General features: G+C 41.8%; 1 protein-coding gene across 1 annotated transcript in view; it reads left to right on the forward strand.

The window, feature by feature from the left end:
- Positions 1–17349, forward strand: part of EBF2 (EBF transcription factor 2) — a 187122-nt gene that overhangs the window by 147923 nt on the left and 21850 nt on the right. The window lies entirely within an intron of this gene.

The following is a 17349-nucleotide window of genomic DNA, read 5'->3' on the forward strand; positions in this document are numbered from 1 at the left end:
TGGAAGGGGACAGGATAAAGGCCTTCGTCTTAACAAAGCTTCCATTCTAGAGGGAGAGACAGACCACAAAGAAAATAGATGATATAATTTCAGATAGTGATAAGGAAGATATAGAGAATGAAGGAGGGCCTCTCTGAGGAAGGGACATTGAGTGGAGACTGGATCAGGGGCGTGGAAATCTGTCCCCTTCCTCCATATCCCTCAGACCTCTCCTCCCCACTTGCATTGCCTTCCCTCTGTCCCTGGAACTCCTCAGGGCTGTGTTTTCTGCTTCGTTCACAGCATTTGCGAGAGCAGCACCTGGCAGTCAAAGAACTGGGGATGAGGGTCCCAGGCAGAGAACAGATTACAGCCTAAGATGTGGGAACAAGCCTGGTGTAGATGGGGAAGAGCGGGAATGATAGTGTAGCCTGAGTGGGGTCAGTGGGGAGGAGAACGATGGGACATGAGGTAGGAGAGGCAGGAAGGACAAGGGGTTTGGATGGGAAGATACTGCGGATGTTAACAAGGGAGCAGTCACCATCCAGATAGGATTTAAAGCTACCGAGCTGATGAGATGGCACGGAAGGGAGCATAGCTATAGGATGGAAGAAGTCTAAAGATGGTGCCTCGGGAACACCAACGTGCCTAGGGCTCAGGGTGAGAAGGAGGAGCCTGAGAAAGGAGACTGAGAGGGAGTGGTCAGTGGTAGGAGGAAACCAGGAGCGTGGGCTGTCCCTGAAGTCAGGTGAGGAACGGGTCTCACTCCTCAATGCTCCCATGTAGAGGGCTCTGGTGTCTCTGTTTTCTCAAATGCACCGACTGTTTGTGGATGACAGGTCTGGCCTGTGAGGAGATGGACAGGACTAATAACAATCACACTGCAACCATCTGCAGCTCTCTTCCAAAGTATCAAACAAGCTCAATACTCAATGGGACTATAGACGTTTAGAGTCAGGTGTGGTGTGCGCATGCATGTGTGTGTAAGTGTGTGTACGCGTGTAAACTTCCTCTGAAAGCCGAGGTTCTCACCGTGGGCTGCACTTTAAATCACGGACGGCTAGGCTGGACCCCAGACTAATTAGATTTGAATCTCTGAAGGTAGGACCCAGGGATCAGTAACCCATATATTCATTGAAGAAACATCAGCTCCAAATTATGCTGAAGGCACAAAATCAGTAATATCAGTTTGCCTCTAGCAGCTCACAGTCCCAGAAGGGGAGAGAGACACTTGTAGATTACAGTAATTGGGCTGAGTCTCCAGAGATGTAAAAGCAGAAAGGGTGGGAGGAGCACTGAGCAAGGAGTGGCTGACTTTGGGGAATCAGTGAAGCCTTTCCAGAGGAGGTGACAATAGAGTGACATTTCAAAAGCAAAGTGGGAAATTGCCAGGCAGAACAGTTTGGGGAAACAGTCCTGGTAAAAGCGGAGCCCACATCACTGTGAAAATAATATATGTTGTGCTTCGTGTAAATTCAAACAATTTTAAAGATGATGAGACATTGAGGATCCTCTGGTCAAACTTCCTCTTTTGCAGATGAGAAAACCGAGACCCAGGGAGAAGTGACTTGCTCACAATTGCCCACTGAATTCAAGGCAGAGTCAGAACAAGGACTCGGGTCTCTGGCCATCCCGCCTGGGGTCTCTGATTTAGCAATGTAGTGTCAGCAAATAGCTGTGATTTCCCGATGTGCTGAGACAGTACTGACCAAGTCATGAGGTGAACATTGATTGAGCACACCCACTACGCTCAGCACTGTGCTGTGTCCTGGGGACACTGCAGACAAGTCAGACCAGTAGGATCCTTCCTTCCTCACGTTCTGGTGTGGTGATAGAACAGTGAACTACGCACAGCTGGGTTAGCCTCTAACTAGTTCTTAAATCTTGCCTAAGTGACTTAACCTCTTTCTTTCCCCATCTATAAAATGGGCTACCTACCCCACAGACTAAATCATACAGTGCATGGAAACAGTGGTGTGCTAGTAAAGGTTTAACAACCGGCTGTCCAGGGAAAGCCGGGAGAGGGAGGAAGCAAGCATTGGTTTGTAGCATTTGCTGATTCCAATCGTGCAAATACTCCCAGCATGGCTGATTTCAAGCTATCAATATGACATTGACCAACTCACAAAATTCCTGGATATTTAAGAACTTGCTCTCACGAGCTGGTATGAGCCACATCTAAAACACTTCTGCATGTAAAGCACTTGGGACAGAGAGCAACTACATCTTATTATTTGAAAGGTATTTATTATTAATATTCTTCTTATTGTTACCATTAGTGTTCTCATCATGAAGACTGACCTAAACCAGGAATTACCAATGTGATGAATACTAAGAAGAAGTTGTATAGGATACTGGGAATATATGGCAGGGAAATCGACCCTTCTTAAACTGAGATGATAGGGAAGGCTAAGAACAGTCCAAACACAGGAAACAGTATGTGCAAAGGCCCTGGGGTGGGAAAGAACATGGGATATATTTGATGGCCACTATGAACAGAGCAGAAAGAGTGTGTTAAAGAGAGGCTGGGTTCCATCTGGAAGGGAGGGTGGGGCCAGCATGTTTGGCTCGACCCCAAGTGCCATGGGGAGCTACTAGAGTATTTTAAAGCCAGGGAGTGCCATGATCAGATTTGCCTTTTAAAGATCATTCTGACTGCAGTGTCGAGAATGGCTGGGAAGCCAGGGTGGATTCGAGGAGGTCGGTTGGAGGCCAGTGTGGTGGCCCTGGTCAGAAATGATAGCAGCTTGGACTAGAGTGCTGGCAGTGGGGACAGGCAGAAGTGGATGAAATTTAGGAGGTAGCATTGACGGGACCTGATGATGGATTGGATGGGGTGAAGGTTGAGGAAGGGAGGGAAGGGGACAGCTCTCAGGTTTCAGGTTTGAAAAATTGGGTGGGTATAGTTTAGAAAGTGATTTTTAAAAAGGTATAAAGTGCTAAGGGAGTTCAGAGGAAGGACAAAATACTTCCAGCTGGCGGAGAGGTGGGCAGATTTAATATTGTAAAGATGTCGATTAATGAATGAATTTAACACAATGCCAATCAAAGCACCAACAAAATATTTGGGGGAACTTTACAAAAGGTCACCTGGAAAAGTAAAGGTGCTAAAATGGGCCCCCTCATTTTGAAAAATGAGAAAGCCTTGCCCTACTGGACATTAAAACCTATTTTAAGTTTGAGTAATTAAAAGAATATGGGGTTTTCCAGGAACATACAGAAATGTCATGCAACAGAAGAGAACATTTAAAAATAAGCAGTCTGTACACCTGAATAGTGTGAATAACCAAGTCATTGGACAGGTGAGGAGCATCTCAAGTCAGTGTGGAACAAATGGACGGTTTAACACACGTTGTTGGGCCAACGAGTTAAGCATGACAAAAAAGGTTAGCTATCAAATTTCATATCGTCCACTGAAACATATTTGAATTAAATATTTTTATTAAAAATGTAGACATTTCAAAAAATTATTATAATCTTGAGCCTTGCTAATCTTGACCCCAAGGACAGAAACCATTAAGCATAAATATGTGATTACAGAAAGAGAATTTTCACATGTCGAAGTGCTGGTCCCTGCATCCAAAGGAAGAGGACAGACTGGGAACATATTGTTATATATGACATATTATCTATGGATGAAGAGATTCATTCATTTGTTCAGCAAAAGTTTATTTTAGGCTTACTACTTGTCAACCACTAGGTTACACATTGTGGATAAAGAGGTGAACGTTAGATATCTTACAAATTAAGGAGAAAAAGAAAAACACCTAAATTAAAAGCTGGCGAGGAACGTCAGGAGTCAATTCAGGAAGGAATACAAGTAAACGATAAACATATTTTCAAAAATCTCAAGCACATTAATAATCAAATAAATGTAGATTAAGGCAACTGTAGGATAATGTTTTTTCCCTAGCAAGTTGACAATTTTCTTTTAAACAAATGAAAATACCCAGGTTGGCAAAACTAGAAGAAAGTGGGGACTTCCTAACACACACTGTAGGAAGGTAGGTGGCTCCAGGAGAGTCACTTGATGGTACTCACCTTAAAAATGTATGTACCCTTTGAGCCAACAGTTCTACTTTTAGGAATGTATACTTAGGACATGTCTGAATTTGTCGTAAGTCTGTTCATTGGAACACTTTATAGTAGTGAAAAATTGAAAACATCCTTAGTGTCCATTAGGGAACTCGTTAAATAAATAATGGAACACCCTTACACTGAAACACTTTTTAGGCATTAAAAGTAATGCTGTGGATGGATATTTAGTTACATGAAAGATGTCTGTGACACAGGTTAAAAAAAAGCTTCAAAACTGTATGCACAGTATGGTCCAGTTTTTATATATATGAAAAAAGAATAGTTGTGTAAAAAACCCAAGTAAGGTATGGAAGGCTGCATACCAAGGTGATGACAATGGTGGTTTCTGGGTGTTGGTGTTATTATTTAATTCTTTTCATTTTGCTTACTTTTATTTATTATTTTCTAATAAAATTAAGCAGTTTTTAATTAAAAATTAAATGAAGAAAATATGATACAAAAAATCTAATGTCACACGTTTAAATACTGAAGCAGCATGCATTGGTAAACATGATCCCTCAGGTACAAGGAAAGTATTCACAGCCAGGGGAGCAGTGAAGCTTCTCCCAGAAGCCTGCCTTTGAGAAGGAAGGACCTTGGGAGGCGGATGGGGAGAGAAGGGTGGGGATGTGGTAGTACAGTCTTTCACAATCAGAGAAGAGACAGAAATACAAACACTGTCCAGGATGGCTCAGGAAGCTGGTGACTTTCTCTAAAAACTTCCACGTTGAGGTTACTGGGCCCAATGCGACTCAGGCCGATGAAGACAAGTGGCTGATGTTATCCATGGAGGGTTCTAGACATCACAGGAAATGGATTGGTGGCCTCTTGTCTTGCCCACTCAACAAGCAGCCACTGACGTGGAAAGCTAATTTACAACCTGTTGGGCATCTTAGTCCAACGGCTAGAAAGACCGTGGCTTCGCCGGGTGACTGAAGCTGCGGCTTCTCTGCCCAGAGCTGAGGCCTACCTGCAGCGAGCCTGGAGATCATGGGGAGCCTTCTCCCTGGGAGGCGACACAGAGACCTCTTCGCGTTCCAGCCATCCTGGCCTCCTGAGCATCTTGGGGATCAGCCCCTCCAGTCCCGCATCCAGTGCTTAGCTGCAGGGTAGAGTACCAGAGACCGCCGTAGGCCTGGACAAAATGCTCAGCTCTGCTGCGGAGGTGGAGAATATCATCTTGATTCCAGGGGAAAAGAAAAACTTGAAACCCAGAGGACTTTAGTGGGGACAGAGTGAGCACCCAGCGTAGGATGGGGTCTAAGAGGAGACGCACTGGACTCAGCCAGAAGACTTGCTTTTGGACGCCAGCCGTGTCGTCAATGACTTGTTTGTCCTTTCTTCGAGTCACCTAACCTATCTAGCCTCGCTTTCTTCATCTGTTAAGCTCTGGTACTAATTATACTGTTACCCATAGGTGTTTCCCTAATTTAGCTGAACATGAGAATCATGCTTGGCCCCATTCCAGACATACTGAATCTTGCTCTTCTGGGAGGGTCTGGGAATCTGTATTTTAAACAAAGAAATGAGTTTGGGAAACCTGGATTCTGCTCACCAGGTTGCTCTGGAGACTTTCTGGCTTGTAAAGTACTCCACACATGGGGCAGTTCTTATGAGACCGAGTCATCACACCATGAACACAATAGTATTTTCTCTTAGGTGGAACTTTCTAGAAGGAGACTCAAAAAGCAGGAGGTAGGAAGAGAGGCTGTAGCCAACCTCCCCTCCTTTAGCCCCTACTCCACCATACACGTGCTGTGGTTCCTGGTCCAACCGTTGACGGTTCCCGTATCCAAGGACGCACTAGCATAATAAACCCAAGCCTATTAGATCTAACTTACCTGGTATAATTATCCAAAAGGCAGTAATCAGCTCCCCATGGTTGTTGCTGCCAAGTACAGCATAAACAACATCAGGGCTCTGAAAAACAACACATTTTCTTCACACGTGTGACTTTGCAGGTCTATTTTCCTCTAACCGTCGTTTGCTAAAGTGTAGCTTGCTGCTGCAGAATTGAGAGATCCACATGAGAATACAGCTCATCAGGAAGGGTCCAATTGCCTCTGTCTGGTTTGAGAACTAGAGGTGGTGTGCCAGCCCAGGCTTGGAGGGGAGGAGATCCTCTAGTCCTCTCACAGATTTTTCCACAGAGAACTGGAAGTGCAGAAAAAATAATTCTGTTAGAGGCGCCCAGTGGGACCACAGTTATTGGTTGTGCAGGAACTTCTTGGCTGTCTTGAGGATGAGGGGAGAGAATGTCTGGAGCAAGGCATTTGGGGGCGGAATTGCCATTGTCTATAATTGTAAAATCTGCACCATCCACAGAAACCAGTGAAAAGTCAGGATGCGAGAGCTGATGGCAAGTCATTGAGGGTGTGGGGGTAGATAAGAACACCTTGTCAGCATTGTTCCTGTGGCTCTTTGCAGAATCCGGGCTAAACATTTGATTGCTCATTAAGAAGTCTCCTATAAGTTCTACCATCTGATAAAACTAGTAAGAAAAAAATGATAATTCAGTTACCACATCTGTCATCTACTGACCACATAGGACCATGCCTGTCTTATGAACTCCTATAATGACCACTTTTTGCCATTATGATGGTTCTGTTAGTAGCTCAGCTTTACAAATGAGAATCTGGCCACCTAAGGCAGCAAGCTAGGTCCTCTCCCAGCTGACTTATTCCAAGGTTGTGCTCTTAACCACTAACCTGTACTACTTAGCTATACTGTAGAGCATCTTTGAAGAAATTACACCAAGGCCATGTGTTTGGCTTCGTCTGGTAGTTTTACTTGGCAGATGCCGATGGCCTTGGCTCTCTGGCTGTTACTCTGAGGAAGCATGCAGAAGGTAGGCCTGGCCAGTGAGCATGGAGGGGGCTCAGACGATGCCTCACCCTCACCCTGGGGTTCCAGATGACAAAATGGGAGATTTCTATTTCAGTGTGATATGACAGGCTTAGAGCCTATGAAGGGCTTTGAATTCCTTAGAAGTCCTGGAAATTATCCTCTCCATGAGAAACTGAAGTTGCAGAAGGCAAAGGAGTACAAACTCCACTTTGTAATTACACTTCAGAGAATTTAGCATTGAGGGACACAGGCAATGAGTGACACAGAGTTTAGAGGCCTGGAGTTGAGACCCAATGTTCCGGCAAATCACTTAACCATTCTTGGCCTCGGTTTTCTAACCTAAAAAATAGGAAGACTTTATCTTACTGGAAAGATGAAATGATATAGATATGCAAAGTGTTTTGTATAGAAATATAAGCAAAATTCTCTTTGTAAACGTTTGGCAGAGGGACACACAGTAGAAGTCTGGGACAACTTCTGGGTGGCTCCCTCCCTCACAGCTGTTTGAACAAGGGTGGACTTTTTTTGCATGTCTTCTCTTCTGTAAAAGGTAAATTCTTTTTCTAAGCCCTGCCACGTTCTGCCCTTAATATCTGGGTCTAGGTGACAAATCAGGGTTTTATAGGTGACAGACAGGGCAGAGGCAGTCTGAGAACATGGACTCTGCAGGTGGGGTGCAGGGGCAGCAGAGTTTCAAAGGAGGATGAGGAAGAGCAGAAGAGAGACTGGGCCGGCTGGCTCAGTGCAGGCAGAGGAGCTGCTTCCCAAGGTGTGTGGCTGAATTTAGCAGTTGGCGAAACAGCCTGGCTAATCGAGACACACCGAGAAACCAAAGAATTCATGTCAGAACACTTTTATCTTTTACTATAGCACAAACAAATGCATTTGACTGCATACCCTGTTCATTATTTGGGAGACAGTGTTAACAAGAAAATGACCAAGAACAGGCAGCAGTTGGGAGGAGAAATGGGAGGCCTAGAGTTTTCCACAAACCCCCAAATCATACCTGAACAGTCTCCTTGCTGAGGCTCAGCACAGGGTGTGGGGTCCTCCTTTCATAAAGCTGCACTGCACAGATGTGCAAGCTGGATCGCAAATGTTAATAGCTCATCCACTTCACATTTCTTTCTTTTTTTTAATAGCATTATCCTGGGGAAAAAAATCCCATTTAAGAAATGAATCTGATTTTTAGTTAAAAATACCCTATTCAGACATCAAAAACTGGCCCGAGTACAATTGTTCCCTGTTCACACTGGAAACAGATTGAATCAACGGCCCTCCTGGTAGCCTGTAGTTTTACTGAAGTTGCCTCCAGCCCCACCTCTCCTGAAATTCAGATCCGTCATTCAGCTGAGTCTGAGGAACGACGTCTCCGTTGGAAGCCCTGCAATACGGGGCTGTTGTTTCGCTAGAGACGCCCCAGCCCCTTAATGGCCCGGTGCTCTCAGCTATAATATTCTAAATACACATTACGGAGAGTGTGCACATATTCATAACTGCTCCATTGTGGCATTTAGATTTACCCTTGAAATTTATCTTTAATTTTTACAGTTGTCTCCTTAACCATGTATATTACTCCCTTCTTCAAACAATCTGTCTTGCTGCTGCAGTTTTTCTTGAAACCAAAGCGTAATTAAATATTAAATTAATATTTCATTTAAAATTAAATATCAAAGGCTTCTGTCTAATCTTTCACTGTGCACGGCTAGTTCTCACTGCGTGTTCTGGTTCCTGTATCCACAAAGGCAGGTACCACCTCTTCATAACGTGTTCCTATATTATCTTTGTTCATTTTTTTTTTTAATTGGTGACACTGAACTTTTGCTTCATTGAAACAAACGAATGTGGGGAGAGATTTCAATGTAGCAATGACTGTTGAATTCAACAGCCCATGGATTCAACCCTACCCATCTCTACTTCTCAAAGCAGACATTGACCACTCCAAATAAATAGTCTTAGAATCATATAATGCAAGAGCTTACAAGGGGTCTTGGAGGCCATTTAGCTTGACCTTTTGTCCTTTCAGAGAAATAAGCCAAAGTCCACCTAGCCCTGAAGGTGGTGTAGTTGGCCAGGGTCAGGAACTAAGGCAGATCCCAGGCCAGGCCAGCTTTATCTCCATCACACCCTCAAACGCTATGAAAAAACTTAACTTGGGAGCATTAAATGCTAATTGAACATAGCCTTTGAATGTTGGAGATATAAAGAGTCGGGCAGAAGGTAGATGATTGAACCAGGAAATTGGGAGAAAGAGAAAGAAGAGAGAGGAGCCCAAATCACAGCACAAAGGAGGAGACCCCTTGGAGCCAATATGTATGATCACAGCACTTTGAGAACATAGACACTGTGAAGGAAGAGCAGCATGGAGAAGTCCTAAAGGGGGCGTGAGGGCAGGGGCCAGTCTGCATGTATTTAAATTCCTCCTCAAGCTAGGACACCTTCCTGTCCTGTTGACAGACAGTGTGTTTTTGACCAGAGCCACATGGAGAGGTATTTCTGAGGCATGTTTTCTCCTCTGCTTGCACACCAGAGTCCACCTTCTGATCTGCTGTTTATCTGGCAGTCACATTACATAGATTTTAGGTTTCTTGAGCAGGGTTCTTTTCCATTGTTGTCTTTATGCTTGGAGAAGTTTGGGGTTTAGAGTTAGTACTGGAAAGATCCTCCAGTTCTGTTGGCTCTGTACACATCTGGTAAAAGTGAAAAGCTTTTGCTGCAAATAAATGCACATATGTGCAAATACACAGCTAGGCTCAGACTTTCTAGACTTTTATCAGCCTCTTGATGGCCATCCACAGACTCCACAATGATCCTAGGCTCCAATTGAAGACTTATTAGTGAGGAAAGCTGAACCCCAGGCCAACATCCCAGAGCGGCAGCCAGAAGAGCACTCAGATCTTCCCTCATCCCACTGTCTTATTCATCTCCTCTCAAATTTCTGCAAAGGAACTCTACCGGCCCTTGACGTTGCCGTCTTTGTGATCAGGACTCCTGTTGGTCAAGGGCATAAATGACCGCCTGCCTGCAATGTCAATGCTGACTTTATTGAGGGTTGACCAAGACTCTATCAAAGAGTCCCCTTTCCACGTTAGCCAGTGTCCCGTAAATTTTGGGGAAACAGAAGTAGAGGCATAAGCTGGAGGAAGCATTATCTGGTCCCTGTGCCCCCTCTGAAGGGAAGAAAAAATCATATAGAATTTTTACATTTCACCAACCCTTTGGGAAAATTAATACTGAGCACCAGCCAGCCTTTTTTTTTAATGAGTAGTTCCCAATAGATATTTTTTTTTTAAAGATTTTATTTTTTCCTTTTTCTCCCCAAAGCCCCCCGGTACATAGTTGTGTATTCTTCGTTGTGGGTTCCTCTAGTTGTGGCATGTGGGACGCTGCCTCAACGTGGTCTGACGAGCAGTGCCATGTCCGCGCCCAGGACTCGAACCGACGAAACACTGGGCCGCCTGCAGCGGAGCGCGCGAACGTAACCACTCGGCCACGGGGACAGCCCCCCAATAGATATTTTTTTAATACTATTTACTTATAAAAGAAAACCTTCTCACATTGCTTATAGTTTATATCTATTTGTTGGGTCTAAGATATTTAAGTAACCTCATATATTACACCTGCAATCAAAATGAGAAATGACACATAAGATCCAGGCTCTCAGGAGAAATATTATGAAATCTCAAGGTATTGATGAAAGTTTTTCCAAGGCTGATCCAAATGGGATTTAGATTCTGTGGCAGTTGAAATGTGTATTATTAAACTCCTTAAGCAAACCCGAATGACTCCCAGTGGAGGATTAAGACATTCTATGTATAGCAAAGACGAAATTCTCATGTCTGAGTTTTCTCTATTGAATTCCCCCTTGATTAGCTTCTGTAATATTTAACTTCATGCCATGCCATAATTATTTAATAAAAGGTAAATATAAATTATATTTCAGTGGGGAAATGACCTTTTACCTTAATGTTATGTTACTAAAGAAAGACATAGATAAACAGAGCCTATAGATCGAAGCATATTTTTAATTTACTCTGTTTTTGCCTTGCCAGCATTTCTCTGTGTCCCTGTCAGCCAGCTGAGGGGTTGGCAGAACTTCACAGCACCCCCGCACTCCATGTGGTAGGAGAGGTTGTAAATTCACATTGATGATGGTGGTTAATGATCTGTTTGGCCCTTAGAGACAGTCTTGGTGTTGGTCTTGGGCACCTCATTAGCTAATTGAGGTTTACTTGGCTCACACCAGGCCTAAAGAGTCAGAGAACACCCAGGGAGGTAGGGAGCAGGGACGCTGGGATTCCAGGTGAGGCTGAAGCTATAGGATGTAAAAACAACTGGTCAGTTGGGAAGTCAGTTTGGAACCAAAGTCGAAGTTGTCTAACCCAACCTTGATATTTTGAAGGTTGAACACTTGAGGGATTGACTGACTTTTCCTATTACAATTTGGTGTTGTCTGAACAGTTTCGACTTTATGACTTTTACTTCAGAAGTGCTCCTGCTAAATGAAAGTGTGTGTGTGTGCGCGCGCGTGTGTACACGTGTGATATAGACGACAGTGTGTTCCACTACAGTCTTTCTCATCTTGCATGCACACATAACTTATCCCACAGTTTATCCCTGTGAAGTCTGGTGGGGGCCTGCCAAAAAGCAATCAACATAAGGAATAGATGGGTATGCCTAATCTGCTTATTCAGTTTAAAACATGAATTGCTAACCCACGGTGGTCAAGATAGTCTGCTATTTCTAACATGGGGAGAATGAGGAGGGGAGGGCAGGCAATATCAGCCAGGCGTTACTCTTGTGTCCTGGTCTTGTCTCCCAGTAGGGGAGAACAGTGGGTACAAATGTGTGAGAAATTCTCTGAAAGAGAAACCACCATCTCCATGCCACCTCTGTGTGCTGATGAGAGCCCAGCTTTAGAGAATTCCTCTGTGAGCAGAAGGAAGGGCAAGGAATAAGGAGATGAGCGGTGGGTCTGCGGGTGGACCACTAGAACTCTGGTGAGAGAGAACCTCTCTCTCAAGAAAATTCTCAAGAAAATTGGTACCTTAGGTAACAAAATGCTGCATATTTGAAAAAAGATGAGGCAATGATTGATTTAGAACATTTTGTCACCAAGTCTGTTCGCCCTGCGGCACCAGGCAGCTGTTTATGTTTGTTGATTGATACCAAATGGGGCCTTCCCCCACACTCATGACTGAGAAGTCAGGCAACCCTGGCAGCCGGCTTCACTCTCCAGACCTGCGGCCCTTAGCTAGAAGCTGATGGCGGGGGCAGTGGGGGGGAACACGGAGGGCTGGAAAGGGGTGCAGGGAGGGGATGAGAGGAAGCAGAGAGTGGCATGGCCACTTTTCAACACTTTCTCTGCTGTTCACCAGCTCCAGGCCAGTAGCTAAGTCCAGAGGGGCAGCCTTTGGCTCAGGGGCTGGTACCTCCGGCTGGGGCTTGGAACAGCATCTCTAGTTCTACAGCAGAAAAGGTCAAGAGCACAGGCCTTGGAGTTAGGGAAACCAGGCTGCAGATCTCACCTTTACTGCCTACAACTGCGCTTAGAATGGGGAGCAAACCCATGTCATGGGGTTGTAATGAGGGTTAAATGAGCTAATGTATGTAAACGGCTTAGCATCATGGCCGTGGTATAGTACGCCTTCAGTAAATTCAAACAGTGGCAACCACGATTTTCATTATTAAATATTATAGCCACTCAAAATCCTGTTATTAAAGAAAAACACTTCAAAAATTGCTGACATTATAATGCTAAGTGGGAAAAAATGTTTACAGAATAATTCCCTCACAAACCCAGCTATTCTCACATGTTTCTGGGTAAGATAGTAATGCGAGTGCAAGTGTTTAAGCTGTCCCACCCCCAGAATACAGCAGAGGGTATTTTCAAGAAAACATACAGAAAAAGAGAAATCTGACATTCATGCTTGAAGCTCAGTGGTGTCATCAATATGCCAGAAATTCTGTGGCACTGAGCTGGTGTGTGCAGACAGGGTTGTGTTGGAGGACTTGTGAAAGCTGGACTTGTCATTCCCTCCTGAGAAAGGACGGCAGGGCCAGGAAGTGATGGAGGAGACCCTGACAAACCCCTCGGCCTCCTCTGTCCCCACCTTAAGCAGTGAGAATAAGCAACACGAGCAGAAACTTGATCTTGAATGGAAAAGAATATACTTAACAATTCTGTATCCAGAAAAGTTGTCACTTATGTGTGAGGAAAACAGAAGATGTGCTCCTATTCACAGGAGCACTTACCAAGTGTCAGTTACCATCGTTGCTGGGGATTTATTTCAAGGGCACCAATAGAATTCATCTCTTATTCTTACTGATGTCACCTAACTGCTGGAGAATTGAGTCAATGAAGAATGCAAACATGGAAAAGTTACGGTATCACAGCGCTATTGGTCAGCAGAGTTAATATTGAGTATCTAAATTATTGTTAATACGATGATACAGCTTAAGATAAAGATGAAAATTAATGTCTAAAAGATACAGATCATAGAAAATCTAATAAAAGTAATATTAGCTGAAGATGATAAACTATAAACAGAAATGTAAAACGGGAGGGTATGAGGTGGGGAAATTAAAGGTAGCCAAAATTCCTTATATGTGGAGTGCTCGACAGACTCAAATAATTAGAAAAAATAAAATATTTTTAGAGAAATGTAAAGGTATTGCTTTAAATTAAAATAGAATGTCTTCCTTATCATTAGAGAAAAGCATATGCATTAAAAAAAACTATTAGAAATACGAGGAGAATGAGGAGGGATAAATTTATAGTAGTAATTAGGTATAAAATATGTTAAATAATATGATCAAAAGATATCCTAAATAATACTTTTAAAGCATTACCCATGGAACACACACAAGACTAATATGTGTTAATTTACAAAGAATTTAATAAATTCCAAAAGGCAGACATTCTGTAGGCCACCTTTTTTAATATAGTGCAATTAACTAGAATAAATAATTAACAATTTAATACCAAACCCACCTAGAGATTTTAGGATATTTTCTTTGGAACAAAAGGAAGACAAAATTATAAATATAACTATTCAGAAAGTTATAACCAAGTGAGGGTGGGAGGAGGGGTGAGCCATAAATAGGAGATTCGAAATTTTAAACAAGTACCATGCAGAATCTATGCTAAAACATTTAAAATCTTGATGAAATGCACAATTTTTCTAGAAAAATACAAATGATATTGAGAAATAAAGAATGAGCCCAAGGTTTCTGGTTGGCAGTCTGGTGGGTGACGGCTGTTCACTGAGAATCACATGAACTCGGGACATCTTAAGTGGGAGGAGTCTGTGGGCCATCCAGGTGGAAGGTTTCAGCCAATAGTTGATAGATAAGCCTGAATCTCAGGCAAGCTGTCTGGACTGGAGATGAAGATTTGTGATAGGATGTAGCTTGACATAGAAATCATCGGGACACTGATGAGGTCACCAAGGGAGAATGTCAAGCAGAAGACTGCCTGGGCAACAGTAGCGAGAGCATCAGCATTTGCCAGATGGACAGAGGGTGAGCAGTCCTCAAAGTAGGCTGAGATGGCATGGCTGGAGAGGTGGGAGTGAAACAGGGCACTGCGAGTTCAGGAAAGCCAATGGGTGGAAGTATTTCCAGCAAGAGAGTATTTCCAATGTCAAGTGCTAAGCTGAGTTTAAGATAAGAATGGAAAAATTCCTCTTGATTTTGCTAAAATGTTATTGATGATCTTGACAAGAGCAATTTCACTGGAGTTCTTTCAAACTTTTAGTCAAGAGGTAACATCCATGCTATATAAGTTTTATAGAGCATTGGATAAAATATAGAAAGCTTCTCAATTTGTTTTTCAAGACTAGTATGAAATAAAAATCAATCGGAAGCTGGACAACACCGCGCACATAATCCCAATTATTAATATGAACACATAAATCCCCAGCAACAATGATAACTAACATTTGTTGAGTGCCCAATATGTGCCAGGCACAATTCTCAGTAACTTAATTGATTTAATCCTCATATCAGTAGTCTTTAGAAAATATTAACAAATTGAATCCAGAAATATCTTAGGCAAATTATATACCGCCTCCATGAGTAAACGTTTAATTTTGAAATACTGGGAAATCTATTATAAAATACAATATAAATTGGTCAAAGGAGAAAATTCATGATTGTAATTTTCTAAAAATTCTAACAAGTCCTGATAAAAGCCCTTATTGAAGGATAGTAACAATATCTATCTCAAATAGCCAACACCACATTTGGTGATGAAATGTTAGTGTCATTCTCATTTAGAGGAAAAACAGCAAGAATATCCACCATGATCCTCATTTTAGACACTTAGATGTTTTAGCCAACACAAGATGGTATTAAAAGAACTAAGTGGGATTAATATACCTGTCAAAAGGAGACAAAATGCTCATTATACATAGATGCTATGAGTGTGCAAGCCTAAGAATGAACAGAAAAAAATAGTGACATCTGTCAGGGGTTTGGTTACAAAATAACTGACAGCTACCATTGGTGAAGATCTTTTATGTGCCGAGAACTGTGCTGAGGGCATTATATACATTGTTTTTATTTAATTTTGACAGCAAACCCATGAGAAGGATTTTAAACAGAAGCTTACGGAAATTAATGGTGAAGCTGAAATTCAAACCCAAGATCTATTTGACTCTAGAGCTGATTCCCTTAATGGCTACACCATGTACTGCCACAAACTACCCTCATGTACACTGCCTGCACAGACATATAAAAGCCCAAAGTGTTTCTTGGTGCTAGTAAAACTTAGAAGATGTGATGAGGGAGTAATCACATTCACAAGAAAAACAACAAAACGTGAGATGCATAGCGAAAAATAAAATGAAAAACAAAAACCTTATTACCTATGTGATTAGCAGTACACATTTTATTGGTGGACTGAAAGAAGAAGAATTCATATCTGTATGTATATGTCTGTTTTTGCAAACACACACACACGTATGTGTGTGTACGTACCAGATCCTGGAGTTGGGATGGTCTCTCTATATGTAATGCCGAAGGGCGAATTGGGGTATGATACTGTAACATGGTGACAGTCAGAGTGTTCAAAATATTAATAAAATGTTTTTACAAGCAAAAAAAAGACTAATCCCCAATAGAAAAGAGTGCAGGAAGTATTAATAAGCAGTTCATAAAAGAAGAAATTAAAATAACCAGCAAATATAAGGAAAAATTCTTCAACCTCACTCATGAATACAGAAATGTAAGTTAAAATGATCACATGCATTGCTGGAGGGAATAAAAGTTTGTCTATCCTTCTGAGGGATGATTTGACAGTATGTGTGAAAGGCCTTAAATATAAGTCATAATTCTTGGTCCAGTAATTCTAATTCCTGGAATCTTCCAATTGAAATAATTAAAGTTATGCACAAAGGATAATTATTGCTCTGATTTTTATAATAAAGAGAAATTAGGATTATGTTAAATGCCAAACATTAGGAAGCCACTTAAATAAATTATAGCCCATGTCATGAAAAATATGCAAGAATTTTAAATAATGTTATAAAAGAATATTTAATAACCTGGGGAAAAGTTTGATATATTGTTAAATGGATAAAAAGTAGGTTATGTAACAGTGTGACTAGTATATCTCTGAATAATTTTAAGTTATGTGTGTCTGTTTAAATCTGGAAGGATATAAGCAAAAATGTTAACCCAGATCATCTCTAATATGTTGAGATTATGAAGGATTTTATTTTTACTTCTATATTTAAAATTTTTTATATATTTTTATAAATTTTTTATAAAATTTTTTATAATTTCTTAAACAAAAGGTGTTGCTTTGATAGTTAGACTAATAGCAATAAATATTCATAAAACATATATGCAAAAAGGAAAATTAAAAAACTCCCTCCTGTGTTTACAGCTTCCTAGTGGGAGTAAGGTGATTATTTTATTCTTTGTATCTTTTTTCTTTACTTCGATCATGCATTAATCTTAGCACCACAAAATCTAAACAACAAACTTCTGAAAAGTAAAGGAGAGAGGAAGAAGAAGAAAGGATAGAAGAATCAGCTCTGAAAGCTCTTTAGCAGAGTAGAGATGCTGGACTATGTCATTCATTCGTCCATCACTCCCTCACTCACTTATTTCACAGTTGCTGACGCTAAGTGCCTATTATGTGCCAGGCACTGTCTTCAACAATGCGAACACAAAACAAAATAGGTATGAGTTCTGCTCCTATGGACTTTGCAGTGTATGGTGGAGCCTAAGATTAAATGGAGTACATGTAGTGAAAGATAATTGGAAATTCTGAAAGTGTGTTACGCATAAGAATGGGGCTTTATGAGAATAAACTCACAGAAGGTTTATATGTGTATGAATGTAAATATTTGTGAAAATAATTAAGAAAAAGTGATATTTAAGAAAAGGATTAATAGGTGGCAAAGGCATACTTGGCAAAGAGAAGAGGAGGAAGAA

This window comes from Equus quagga, chromosome 3 (assembly GCF_021613505.1).
Source record: "Equus quagga isolate Etosha38 chromosome 3, UCLA_HA_Equagga_1.0, whole genome shotgun sequence".
NCBI lineage: Eukaryota > Metazoa > Chordata > Mammalia > Perissodactyla > Equidae > Equus > Equus quagga.